This window comes from Jaculus jaculus, unplaced genomic scaffold (assembly GCF_020740685.1).
Source record: "Jaculus jaculus isolate mJacJac1 unplaced genomic scaffold, mJacJac1.mat.Y.cur mat_scaffold_110_1_198054_arrow_ctg1, whole genome shotgun sequence".
NCBI lineage: Eukaryota > Metazoa > Chordata > Mammalia > Rodentia > Dipodidae > Jaculus > Jaculus jaculus.
Window position 1 is genome coordinate 20,805 of NW_025423392.1, and position 15,592 is coordinate 36,396.

Sequence of the window (15,592 nt, forward strand, 5' to 3'; positions counted from 1 at the left end):
CCTCTCAGATGATTATATGTCTTCTCAAGTTGAATATAAAAATAAAACGTGACAATTAAAACATCTTTTTCCATCTGTTACCTCAAAAATTCTCTCTCACATTTATCGTACCAATAACTGTGGGCTAACTCCACAATGCACGACCCATGTACATCAACAAGACGGGGCCATTGGGAAAGTGGTAGTCTGTGGATGAGCCTAATAATCATACCAAACTGCCTGTATTTGCAAATATAAAACTAATAAAAAATAAATAAATTTAATAAAATTATCTCTTTAATGGTAATGTGAATTATTATAAGGTGAAGAAATAGTCCCTTTGTCTGATATAGTCTTCTACTGTTGAGTCTTTTGATCAGAGAATTAAGACCATAAATATCCAGAGTTATTGTTGTTCTGTGTGTTTATTTTTATTGACTGTCAAAGATTTGTTTCATTATGGTGTTTTAAAACAAGGTTTCATTCCCCTCTTCCCCTTTTCTATTTACACATCCCTTTAAGTTCCTCCCTGATATTTAGCTTTTCAGCCTTCATCCCTCAGGTTTCCTTTGGTTTGGTGGTATAACACTGTAGTTGTACCTCTTGGGGTTGGTCAATAGTTGTAGCTCATGTTACCTACCTCTTCTTGTATTTAGAGTTCGTTGAAAAATCACCTATCTTGAAGGGCTTTTTTTTTTTTTTTTTTTTTTTGTAGCTTTCCATCAGGAGTTGGCAAAGGTGGTATAAAGGGCAAAGAGTTTGCCTCTATATTCGGACTCACAATTGGAATCCTAGAAGTAATTATTTATCTAGGAAGAGGTTCATGGACATCGGGAAATTGCTCCTATACTCTTATTGGCACCCAGAAATGGGGAGTGTGGGTGGAAATAAGGACATGGGTAAGGTTAAGTGTGCCCAAACTAGCATGAGTGCTTCTGTAGACCTGCAATTATGATTCTTGCCACAGGTGATATAGGAGGGAGAAAGTGTATAAGTATAGTGACTGGGCAGCTATGCTGAGAGTCATGTGTGACATCCAAGTCCATGTAACAGTGGCAGGAGGATAACATTTGAGATCTGAGGATTTGGATACACTGGAGGGAGGATGTGTTGTGAAAACAAAAATCATTTTTATCAATGGAAAAAAATGATGCTATTGATAATTATTAATGTAGTTCTTCTGACATCTTGCTCTACCTTTACGTTACATTTTTCTATCTCTATGTACCATTACTGGACTTCTAGTTGATCAAGTAAGAAGAACAAACTCAGGATATAATGTTATTTCAGATGTTTATAATTTCATGTTCACTTAAACTTTTGGATCTCTCTGCAAAAGAAACCCTTTGATATCCTATATAATTCTCTTATCATTAAGTCTTATTTACTTATATTTACTAGTATTTAATGTGTTTAATGATTTCTAGCTCATTAGGGGTATTCTGTAGATGCATTTTGACATCCCATTTAAAATAGTTCTTCATAGTCATTTACTCTATGTGGTCTTTTTGTGAACATTCAATATTTAATTATTTCAAGTGACTACAGCAATGTTACCTAGCGAAAACATAGCATTCTCAACAAATGTTTCTGGACATATTGAATAACTACATATAGAAAAAGTGAAACTACACCCATTCCTCTTCCCATGCCAAAAAAATTAAACTCCAAATGGATGAAAGGCTTCAAAATAAGTTCCAGAAATCTAAAGATACAGGATGAAACAAAAAGGGAACTTTCTACAAAATATGACTAGGGCCATACTTCCTGAATAATACACCAGTAATCCAGGATATTAAATAAATCAATCAACCCATGGCAAGTAATAAAGATAAAATGTTTGTCTACAAACAACATACCCTAAACAGAACCCACAAACTACCTACAGATGGGGAGAAAATCTTTGCCAGTTATACCACTGACAGAGGCCTAACTTCCAGAATCTAAAGTAACTCAAAAAACTAAACAATAGGAAAAAGAAACACTAAACTCAAATAATGGGGCACAGAATTCAACAGAAAATTCTCAAAGGAAGAAATTAAATGCCCAAACTCATCTCTGAAAATGTTCAACATTCTTAACCATCAGGGAAATTGAAATTAAAAATTCTATGACATTCCACCGCACTCCCTAAAGGATGGGAATCTTTAAAAAATCAAATGAGGGCCGGGCGTGGTGGCACACACCTTTAATCCTAGCACTTTTGAGGCTGAGGTAGGAGGATTGCTGTGAGTTCAAGGCCAGCCTGAGACTCCATAGTGAATTCCACGTAAGCCTGGGTAGAGGAGACCCTATCTCAAAAAACAACAAAAACAAAAACAAAAAGTAAATGACAGTACATTTTGAGAACACCTAGGGAAAGAGGGCCCCTAATTAACTACTAGTGAAAATACAAAGTTGTAAAATCAATATACAAATCAATAAGTAGACTCCAGAAAAGGATTATAATATTGCTACCAACTAACTCTGTCATTCCTCAACTGAGCATCTACCCTAAATGCTCCACTCTTCACTCCAGAAACATTTGCTCAAAAGTAGCTGCTCAAATCACCATGACTAAGAACTGGAATCAATCAAGATGCCAATCAGTTGACAAATGAATAATGAAGATGTGGTACATACACACAATGGAATTCTATTCAGCCCCAAGCAAAAAATCTAATGAAATTGGCAGGGATATTGTAGGACTTGAACAGATCATACTAAGTGAAATCACTCATATATATAAATACAAATGCCTGGTTTCCCTCATCCATGCTTCCTAAACTGGAATAGCTTGAATTGCTATCATACCCAACAAGAAACTGATGGTCAGATGAGAGGAGTGGAAAGGTTTCTGGAAGGGAGTGGGAAGGCACAGTGGAATGGAAATATAAACAAAATGAAATCCAAAAATATATTGGTATCATAGAATACTTTCTCATCAGTAGCAGACTAAAATATATAATCATCAATAGGAGCATGGGGGGGATTATCTGGTAATGATTAGGCCTGAAGAGAATGGAATGGAGGCTTAATCTAAACATGGAATACAATGCTGTATGAAAGCAGCCAGCAATACTGTGACTATGGTATACCCAAGCAACAATCCTGACCAGATGTACACACCTGAACAATAGTGTCAGTCACCCTAGTTAAGTAAACAATGCCTATCTCATTAGCTAAATGATGCACTGAGTGGAAAAGAAACCATAGGTAGATCTAAAAGTCAATTCAGAATCCTATGGATACCAAGATAATAGACTCTGATGAGAACCATCCATTTGTCTTTGGTCAAAAGTGAGGTTACAGCTATCAAAATCTCATTGCCGGGTGGAGGCAGGGTATTATCATGGGATATTTTTTATAATCATGGAAAATGTTAATAAAAATTGTGAAAAGAAAAATAATCTCTTGAAATTCATAATTCTTGTACATTTTAACCTAGTCTGATCCTACTCTACATTGGAGTATCTGTTTGTCTTTCAAGGAAGCAAAGAGAACAAAGCACAACCAAAATATATCAATAGAACAAGAATCACCTACTGTATTTCAGGAGGTAAGGGATAGAGACACTGATAATACTCTGAATGCAATAAAGCAATAATCCAGAATGATGAGACTTATACACTAAGGTAGACATAAAGCACAGTGAAAAAACTCAGAATTTTGTGGAAGAGTGTGTGGAAAGAATGTACTAGCCACATATTGGGCAGAAACATCCAGAGGCATTGCATTCCCCTACAATGATAGACTTTTCAACTCACATGTCATGACCAATAATTACATTGTGAATACCAGTAATTATATTTGGAGGGCCCTCAGTGAAATGGTGATAGGGGTGAGTGCAATGATGGTAACAACAGTTGATATATCCATACAAAGTGTCAACTTAATAAAAAAGAAAATATAAGTAGAAGTGAAAAAGGAAATTTCTGTTTGTAACATGTCAGTCTTGCTATTAAAGTGTAACTGCTACCACTTGTAACACTGGCCAGTTTAGGAACTCAGGAGGGATGTAAGTTCACAACTTTGAGTGACATCTTCTATTCTACCAAGAGTACAAATATTCTCTGGGCTTTCTTAATTGTGTGTTTCACCATTGTATTAACTGGAATATAGACAAAACACCTGACAGACTAAGTTTCAAATTCTTGCTATTCTTATTTCCAAATAAAATGCAGTAACATAGGAAAATAATGCCAACTTGGCAACTGTCTTCTCCACATACCCTGTTACTAAAGGAAGAGAATATCATGGAATCACATATACCTATTATCTGAGAGATTAGCATCTATGAGAAAAGTCTGTCCAGAGTTAGAGAGACAAGAAAATGGTTCTCATTTCAGAGACTTTACAAGTTATGTGCTTATGGGTGAAAGATGAGCAGCTACTTATAGAATCCTTTCTCTCAGCCACTTAATAATGAGCAAATATGAGTGATGTTTATTTTCTAAAAGGAGGGTCTAATATGAAGCAAGTTGTAAAGCGCTGTGTTCTCCAAATTCTACCTTTCTACAGAAATAAAATAATGAAGAAATCCAGGACGAAAGTCTACCTCTTGATAAAACAGTCAGCCAGGTAAAAAACTCTGGAAAATCTCACCAGCAGAATAGACGCAGGAGAGAACAGATGTAAACTAGAAAACCAGGAGGCAGAACTAATACAGTCCAACCAAGAGAAAGGCAAGCTAATAGAAAAATATGAATGAGAATTTCAAGATATCTGGGGTACTATGGGAAGATCAAATGTAAGAATTCAGTATATTGTAGAACGAGAAGAATTTTGATCCTGAGGCTTAGTAGGCATTTTTAACAAAATCATAGAAGCAAAATTTTCCCAAATTGAGAAAGAAATTCCAATGCAGATACAAGAAGCTTTTAGAACACCACACGGACAAAATCTGGAAAGAACCTCTCCTCGCAATGTTATAAATAAACTACTAAACACGCAAACCAAAGAAAATATATTGAAGTACTTAGAGAAAAAGTGTCACCTACACAGGCAAGCCCATCAGAACAACAGCAGATTATTCAATACAAACTCTAAAAGCCGAAATGACTTGGAATGATATATTCTAAGTTCTGAAAGATAACAACTGTCAACCAAGATCACTTTATTCTGCAAAATTTATCTATCCAAATTGATGGAGAAATGAGGATATTACAAAACAAAAGCAGGATCAGTAAATTTATAACAACTAGACCAGCTCTACAGAAAATACTCAAAGGAATCCTTCTTAATGGAGAGAATGCAAAACACAAAGAGGAGGAAAAATTAAAAAAAAAAAAACTTACTCAAATAACAGTTAAAACAAGCAAGTAAAGGGAAAACAGGAAGCCCTACAAAACAAGAATGGAGAAAATAATACATACATTTCCATAGGAACTGTTAATATGAATGGCCTCATTTCACCAACCAAAGCACACAGCCTTGTAGACTGGCAGCATCCTGACATTTGTTGCCTTCAAGAGACTCATCTCTCAATAAGAGACAGACTCTGTCTTGGGGTGAAAGGTTGGAAAATGGTATTTCAAAAAAAATGGGCCTAAAACAAGCTGGAGTTGCTATCCTAGTATCTGACAGGATAGACTAAAAAAAAAAGAAAAGAAAAGAAAAAAAAAAAACACAAGTGAGGAAAGATAAAGAAGGTCACTTTTTACTGATTAAGGACCACTCCACCAGGAGGACATTGCTATCCTAAACATGTACGCTCCTAACATGGGGACTCTCAATTTTATCAAACAAACACTATTAGACTTAAGGTCACAGATAACAACAAACACAATTTCAGTGGGTGATTTTAATACCCCAAACTCATCAATTGACAGGTCAACCCCAGAAAAAATAAACAGAGAGACATCTGGATTAAATGATGTCATGGAACAAATGGACCTAACAGATATATACATAAAATTCCACCCAAACACTGCAGAATATATATTTTCCTCAGAGTACATGGAGCATTCTCTAAAATAGACCATATATTAGGACACAAAGCAAATCTTAACAACTAAGGGAAAACTGAAGTAACCCCTTGTAACCTATCTGAACACAGTGGGATTAAATTGCAAATCAGCAACATGAAAATCTATACAATTCAGATGTATTTCACTATGGCAACATTCTGCTCAGTAAAATATAAAATAAATTTGGATTCATTCATAAATGATATGTTTGGGAGGAAAACTGCAAGGGATCCAAAAATGTTAGTGTACCCATATAGAAACTTCATATACATTATTCATGACTTTCCAATATAAAGTTGAGTAACAAAACTGACAGTTACCGATAAAGCTGGTTCATTGAATCATAGTCTATTATATGCTTCTTTGATGGTTTAATTAAAAACATACAATCCTTGCACATATCTCCATCATTTTCTGTGTTTTCTTTTATTCTCCCAAAGCAGCCTCTTTCTGTTAAACTGCAAAAGAGGACAGAAAGCATTGGAAGAAACAAGACAAAAATGAAAATGATTAGCTTCCCCATGTCTTAAAACTCATAGTCTGAGCTCTAATGTAATAGGCAGCATCAGGTAGATACACACATCGCATATGCCTGTTTATGTGTGTGTATCCATCCTTACTACTATTGCTGACTAGAGGAGATATTTATATCCCTAATTTCTATCTTTGTTGTCTTTGCCTTCCTTCCCTGATGAGTACAGAACACAGCCCTGGGGCTCTGCATCGGAGTTCTACATCAAGGTCATAACAATGAGTTGAAAAACATGTTGTGAGCATCATCTTTTGCTTCAGGTGCTATGAGTTCATGTATCTCCAGGCATGAATATCATGGGGATAATCTCCTGAGCATAGTTGTTTTCAAACTAATTTCAGAATTCCATTTGGATGAACAGGACCTGAAATCATCTAAGTGGATTGCATTGGAGTTTCCAAGTCAAGATGTAATGTGAAAAGGTCAGAAAGGTTTCCTGCTGATCATAGCTCATGAAGATATGGACAGCATTGTTCAAGCAGTGGAGAGATCCTCACATACCTCACTTCCATCAGCATCATAGCATTTAATGTGAGGTCCATGCACTGCTCATAACAGTTTCATGCTTGTAATGTCCCACGACCCCATGTTTCCCATTGTCTGAGGACACAACACAGAAAACAATCATGGAAAGTCCAGGATTGCCAGCTAGTCTCCCCATAACGATGCAGACATTAAGCTTCATACTTTAGTTCTGACACATGACCTACATCCTTGTTCCTCAGTTCCCACAGAGTAATAAGCTCTGATCACTCAGATTCTCACCTTTAACATTGTTTTTACCTCATTACAGGATTCCACACAGAATTTTTATTTTATGTTTGTACAGTCCACTTCCACCACCTAAGTAAGGAATTCTTTTTTGTTGTTGCTTTCACATTATGTATTCCAGTTGGATAGTAAATAAATAAGTGTGAGGGTCTGGACACATGGCTTAGTGGTTAAGGTGCTTGTCTGCACAGTCAAAGGTCCTCAGTTTGATTCCCCAGGACACATGTAAGCACAAGGTGGCACGTGCATCTGCAGTTCCTTTTCAGTGGCTGGACCCAAGGGCCTGCCCATTCTTTCTCTTTCTCTCCCTCTCTTCCTCTGTTTCATTCTCTCTCTCAAATAAACAAAAAAAAAATAAATAAGTATATGAGTGTATGATGCAGAGCCTGGTTTTTATTAATATGAACTGTGTAGAAATTTGCATAAATTTAGGTAATTTCTTTCTTGTGACTTGAGAGATTGATCTTGGGACATGAAATAACGCTCAACTGTCCTGATTTATTTCCTTATTTCAAATCTAATTAATATTTTCACATTGTTAGCTGGGTTTGGTGGCACATGCATTTCTTCTCAGCACTTGACACTCAATGTTAGGAGGGTTTTCATGAGTTCAAGTTGATTCTGAGAGTACATAGTGAATTCCAGGTCTGCTTGGGCTAGAGAAAGACCCTAACTTGAAAAAAAAGCAAACAAAAAATCATTACTCACTGATTATATATATGAAAAGAATGATCCTGGAGAATTATGAGAGGCAGGTGCATACAAAATAAGGAGAATCAGCCATGAATGGGAAGAACATAGAGCTACCAAGAAACCCGGTTATTCCCTTATTGGACATGTATCCTAAAAAGTCCCAAGTCTCACTACAGAAATAATCTACTCAACCATGTAAACACACACAATCACAGGAAGATAAACACACAAACAAAAATCTTTGTATGTTCTCACTCATCCTTGAGGACAGAAAATAAAATTTCTGTGAACAGTGTTGAGCATATTATAATTAGCATTTACTGTCATCATTACAGTTTTTATTGTTTTATATATAAATCTTCTTAATTAACAACATATTTTTGTGTGTACACCATGTATTTGTTCCCTCTTATCCTTCATTCTTTCCCCCGTTTCTCTGGGGGCCTTCTTACTTGGGGTTTCAGGTATTCCCCATGGGTTGTGTGATATGCATTGTGGGAGCAGCAGTCAGAGGTTTTTTTTTTTGGGGGGGTGGGAGTGCCTTTCATGATGTTCCAACATGTGTATCTTACAATCTTTGTGCCCAACCTTCCACAAAATATCCTTAGCCATTTTGGTTAGGTGTTAAATCTACTACAGTGAAAAGTTCTTAGGAGCCTCTAGATCTCTGCTTTGGTAGGTATTGAATATCCTCAGATTCTATCTCCTTCACCCTAGTGCTGGTTATCAGATTCACTATGGAAGTAGCATTCTTGCTCATCTCAATTCCTTTGGCTTTTCATCTGACATACAAGGGGTAGCTCATCTCCTAGTGTCCCCCTGCCTTCTAACAAAGAAGATTCTCCAATTGAAAATGAGTCAGTATAGTTTAAATGTGATAAGCATTATTAATTCAAGGACAAATTGATGTATGCAACCCCTCTTTTAACCAAAGACTCATGAGATCTTGACACTGGAAAGCATAATGTTTGATCTATAGGATTGTTATCTGGTTCTCAATTCCAGATATGGGTTCATTTACACTGAGTGGATCCCTTAGCCAAAACTAAAACTACTGATTACCTACCAAGCCTGTGTGCCACTATAGCACTGGAGTGTACATCATATCAGGGTGTTTGCTTCTGACTAGCTTAGACAACTGGTTGCTCAGACCATTGTTGGTCACTTTCCCCCAGTAGTTCAGGAAGTACTTTCCTGCTCTGGACAGGATAACTGTGTGAGTATTGGCTCTATTCCAGATTTTATACAGGACACTTTATGCTCTGTGTCAGCAGCATATAGTGTCTTTGAATTCAAACAACTATGAGATTCCACCTTACTACAGTAACAATAATGATCAGTAAAACATCAAGTGAAAACAAATGGTGAGGATACGGAAGAAAATGATCCTCATTCACTGTTTGTGGGAATTTAAACTTGTACAACCACTATGGAAATCAATATGGACTTTCCTGAAAAGGAAGCACATAGAGCTACCAAGAAACCCAGTTATTCCCTTATTGGACATCTATCTAAAATGTCCTAGTCTCATTACAGAAATATCTGCTCAACCATGTGAACACACACAATCACAGTAAGAAAAAACAAACAAACAAAAAAAATCTTTGCATGTTCTCACTCATTACTGGTTCCTAATCTGGAACAGCTTCAGTTGTCAACATAGCTGATAGGCCACTCATAGCCTAGACATTAGGGTTAGAAAGTTTTAGGGGGAGAGGAAGGATAAGATAGGTGAGGTTTGGGTGAAAAAACACAAAACTAAATCAAAAAATTATCCCTGGAAGTCAAGTAAAGGATATAACCTTCAATAGGAACATGGGGTGACCATCTGAAAAGAAGGGCCCCAGAGATGATAGGATGAAGCATTACCTTATTTTTGTTGTTGTTCTTCTTCTTTTTGTTACCATGGGCCTGTAACCCTCAGAACCAGAAACCAGTTGCTATCCACAATAAGCTGTCTGTCACAACTTCAAGGCCTCTGCACCAAAAAAAAAAAAAAAAAAAAAAAAAAAAAAAAAAAAAAAAAAAAAAAACAAACCAGAAAACACGTTTCTCTCAAAGTACTTGGATAATTAGCTGAGGCAAAAGTTAAGATCCTGCTTTCATATTTAGTTAACATGGAACAGGAAGTATTTATACATGAAATTATTAATTTTATGACATTGAAATTTGAGCTTGATGCTCTTCCATCACCTATGTTTATCCCTTACCGAATACTTACCATATCCTTTCCTTACCCGAAATATTGCTCATGCCATTCATGTCATATATGTTTATTTATACTTTTCATATGAATGATGGAATTTGTCATCTTGTTTTTTAATGCCAATTTTTATATCAGTTTCCATCTCCCAGCTCCTTTTAGACTAATGCATTCCCCTAAATAGTCTTCTGTTATCATTACTACATATGGTTATCCAGTTTGCCCAGCACCAATTGTTGTAGATGTTCTCTTTTTCCAGCCTATATCTTTATGACCTTTGTCAAATATCAAGTAGTTGTAGTTACTTCACCCAAAGTCCAGGTGCTCAATTCTATTCCACTGGTCAATACTCCTGTTTTTATGCCAATGCCATGCTGTTTTTATTACTATGGCTTTATAATATAGAATTAGATCAGGTATGGTGATGCCTCCAGAGGTATTATTTTTGCTTAGGATATGCCTGGGTATCTGAGGCCTTATGTCTTTCCATATAAACTTTGAGATCATTTTTTCTCTCTCTGTGAAGAAAAATACTGGGATTTTAATGGGAATTGCATTAAGTCTGTATATTGCCTTTGATAGGATTACCATCTTCACAATCTTAATTCTGTCTATCCAGGAGGATGGGGAGCATGGTTGGTCTTTCCATTTTCTCAAGTACTCCTCTATTTCTTTTTTGAGTGTTTTTATGTTTTCATTGTATAGATCTTTCACTTCCCTGGTTAACGTTATTCCATGGTATTGTTGTTGTAGTTGCTATTAAAATGGAACCATGTCCCTTATTTCTTTCTCTGTATCTTTTCATTTGTATATATAAAGGCTATTGATTTTTGTGCATTGTTTTTGTATCCTGCTAATTTGCTATAGGAGTTAATCACCTTCAAGAGTTTTGGGATAGAGTCTCTCGTGTCTCTTACATATGCAATCATGTCGTCAGTGAATATAGCTAACTTAACTTCTTCCTTTCCAAAATGTATCCCTCTTATTTGTTTGTCCTGTCTTATTGTTTGAACTAGAACTTCCAGTACTGTATTGAAGAGCAGAGGTGAGAGTGGACACCCCTGTCTTGTTCTTGATCTCAATGGGAATTCCTCCAGTCTCTCTCCATTGAGTATTATTTGGGCCTTAGGAGCTTAGTATATTGCCTTTATTATGTAAGGATATGAAAGGACCATGCCAATTCTCTCCAATGTTTTGATCATGAAGTGATGTTGTATTTTGTCAAAGGCCTTTTCTGAATCTCTTAAATGATCATGTGGTTTTTGTGTTTAACCTTGTTTATGTGGTGCATTACATTGACAGATTTCTGTATGTTGAACCACCACCCCTGTGTTCCTGGGAGGAATCCCGCTGGATCAAGGTGGATAATGCTTTTGATGTGTTGTTGGATTTGGTTTGCAGCGATTTTGGTCAGGTTCTTTGAGTCTAAATTCATCAGGGAAATAGGCTGGTAGTTTTCTTTTCTTGTGGCACCTCTGCCTGGTTTTGCATTAGAGTGATACTAGCTTCATCGAAGGTGTTGGGACACAGTTTGAGAATCTTTGGTTTGAGTTCTTTCAAAAAGGATTGGCAAAATTCAGCTGAGAAGCCATCTGGTCCTGGACTCTTCTTTTTGGGGAGGTTATTTTTTATTACTTTTTCAATCTCGATGAGTGTGATAGGTTTATTTAGGTGATTCATCTGCTCTGTGTTTAGCTTTAGTAGATGGTATGTGTTGAGGAATTTAGCCATTTTATCCATATTATCCAGTTTTTTGGAGTAGAGATTTTTGAAATAAATCCTGATGATTCCCCTAATTTCATGTATGTCTGTTGTGATATCTCCTTTTTCATTTTGAATTTTGTTACTTTGAAGCGTGTCTTGTTTTGCTTGATCAAATTGCCCATGGGTTTGTCAATCTTGTTCATTTTTTCAAAGAACCAGCTCTTTGTTTTGTCGATTTTCATAATTGTTTTCTCAGTATCCAATTCATTCATTTCTGCTCTGATCTTAATTATTTCTTTCTTTCTGGAGTTTTTGGGTTGGATTCTTCTTGCTTTTCCAGTGCCTTTATGTGTGTGGTTAGGTTATTGAATTAGGATCCCCTTGTCTTTGTTATGAAGGCATTTAGTGGTATGAATTTTCTCCTGAGGACTGCCTTCATTCTGTCTCATAAGATTTGCCATGTTGTGTTCTCATTGTCATTCATTTCTAGAAATTTCACATTCTTTTAATTTTGTCCACTATCCATTTATTTTTAAAAATTGTGCTGTTCAGTTTCCAGGAGCCAGTGTGATTCTTGATGGGCCTTTTGTTGTTAATTTCTAGCAATATAGTATTGTGATCTGATATCATGCAGGGAATTATATCAACCTTCCTAAATATATGGAGGCAGGCTTTCTGAACTAGTGTATGATCTCTTTTAGATAATGTTCTATGGATGTTGAGACGAATGTGTAGTTTGTGGATTTGGGATGGAATGTTCTGTAGATGTCTGGTAGGTCTAAGTGATCTATGGTTTGGTTGAGCTCTTTTACTACCCTGTTGAGTTTCTGTTTGGATGGTGTGTCTATTGCTCATAATGATTTATTGAAATCCCCAACTATGATGGTTTTGTTGGTTATTTCTGTGTTATTGTCAAGTAAGTTTAGTTTTATGAAATGTGGTGCCCCTGTGTTTGGTGCATAATGATTTTTGGTTGTGATATCCTCTTGATAGAGCATTCCTTTGATAAATATGAAGTGGCCTTGTATGTGTTTTTTGATTATTTTTGGCTTGAAGTCTATTTTATCTGGTATTAATGTAACAATGCCTGCTTTTTTCTTATCCCCATGTGTTTGGAATATTTTTTTCCACCCTTTCACCCCGAAGAGATTTCTGTTTTTAATGGTGAGGTGGGTTTTTTGAAGACAACAGATTGAGGGGTCTAATTTTCTGAACCATCCTGTAGGCTTGATGGCTGAATTAAGGCTGTTAATATTTATGGTAATGACTTTGAGATTTGATTTGATCTCTGCCATATTGTGTTGGTATATGTGGCTGAGTGTTTACATGGACTTTGAAGTTTTTTGCACCTTCTCTGAGTTTGCTTATTGGTATCTGCTTCTTATATGGATTTGTGTGTCATTGTTTGATTCTCTTGTATGAAGAAATTCCTGAAATTCTCTGTATGTTTGTTTTGATGTTCATATAGTTATAACTTCAGTTTTGTCATGGAAGGTTTTTCTTTCACCATCTATTACTAGGGATACTTTTCCTGGGTAGAGTAGTTTGGCTTGGAAATGATAGGTTCTTAGAGTTTGCAGTGCTCCATTCCAGGCCCCTCTGGCATTCTGGGTTTCCATTGAGATGTCTGAAGTGATTCTGATGGTGTTACCTTTAAATATGATGTATTGTTTTTCCCTAGCTGCCTTTAGGACTTTCTATTTCATGTCCATGTTTAAAGTCTTAATGACAATATGTCTTGGAGATTTTCTCCTTTGGTACAATCTATTTGGAGTTCTTTTAGCTTCTTGTATCTTTTTGGGCCTTTTTTTTTGAAAGAGTTGAAATGTTTTCTTAAATTATTCTGTTGAATAAGTTCTCCATTCCTTTGATATGAATTTCTACCCTTCTGGAATTCCCATGATGTAAATGTTGGAACATTAGCGGGTATCCCACATTACCCTCATGTTCTCTTCACAGGCAGATGTTAAGCACGTGTGTATAACACTTTTTAAATTAGTGTTTTTGTAATTGAAAGTATTCTAAATTGTATTCTCCTCTTTAAAAAAGACCATGAGAGCCAGGTGTAGTGGTGCACACCTTTCATACTAGGACTTGGGAGGCAGAGGAAGGCTTATAGTCACGAGTCCAAGGCTACTCTGAGACTACATAGTGAATTTCAAGTCAGCCTGGGCTAGAGAGCCGGACAATAGTGTGGAACAAAAAAAGACCATAAGAAAAACCTTGAAGATCAGCATACCAATTGTGGCTCAGGGACCACTTCACTGGACAATGCTAACATATTACATATATTTAACATAGATTTATAATTCAGTTACTTTTCTCAAGATTCCATAGTAACTACCATTTCTATTCAAAATCATCTTGACAAGCAGAATCTGTCATGCAAATTTATTGTTTTCCAACACAGTAGAATATTTAACATTGACATTTTAAGGCAGGGCTCTCTTGTGACATCTAGATAGATATTTCCAATATCTCCACATCACACTGTGGATGTGTATCCATGACTGTAACACCGATACTTTTTAGTGGGGACAGAGTAGACATTTGGTTGAGGGTCAGTTACTCAAATTTATACCTTAAGGGACCAGATGATCTTAGTCAAAGCCACTCCACTATGCTCTTACAAATGGAGGTGGCAATACAAAACAGGTACAATAATGGGCATGACTGCATTCCAATAAAACTTTTGAAACCAAATACAGATCCTTGTTCTAAATACAGATTTGATAAATAAAACATTATGAAGAAAAAAGGCTGGAATGTTGTAGACGTGATTCAGTGGCTAAGACTGCTGTATAAACATAAGGACTTCAGTTCAGACACAAGGCCCAAGGTAAAAGGCAGGTATGGCTCTGTAACCCCAGAACTGAGGTGAGCATTGACAAGAAAATCACTGAGCCTTGATTGTCAGCCCTAGCCAAAACCAGCAACCTCCAGTTTCTGTGAGAGATCTTGTCTCAGAGAACAAACACAAGTGAAACTTTTATTTTAAAGTTTCCTAACAAATATTTCTGTTATCTAAATTCATGGTATCTCAAGAAAGGATGATTTTTAGGTAAGTAAGGGACAAACATATACATTTTCCTTTTTATTATTATGAGGTTTGAAGAACAAATGATCAGGCAAGGAGAGGAATAACATCGTTTTATGACAAGCATGCTCCTGTGTGCTTCGCTGTCCTCAGAATACTTGTAGCATGCTTTCTCATGATGGAAAAAAATAAGATTTTACCTTAATATTATGAGTTGAAAATGTCTATTACTGATTTAAACTTTTGATTCTTTTTAGTTTGTCTAGCAATAATGTGTCTCTCTCTCTCTCTCTCTCTCTCTCTCTCTCTCTTTCTCTGTGTGTCTGTGTGTGTGTGTGTGTTTCTCACCAGAATCAAGAAATCATAGCCAAGTGCAATGGCATACACCTTTAATTCCAGCACTTTAAGGCAGATGTGGAGAACTTCCCTGAATTTGAGGCTCCCTGAGACTCCATAGTGCATTCCAGGCTAGCCTGGTCTAGAGCTAGACCTTATCTCAAAAGGAAAACCAAAAAGAAAAATTACAAAATTTTTTTAGGTGATTGCATAAGTTATGCATGACACTAAAAATATATTATGTGGGCATTTGGGGTTTCTGGAGTTGGACACAGTCATCCATTCCTGTGATGCAAAACTTGCTAGGCTTAGGCAGGTGAATCATGAGTTAGACACAAACCAGAGATACCAGGAGAGATCATCTCAGAAAATAAAAACCCAGCTGTGCT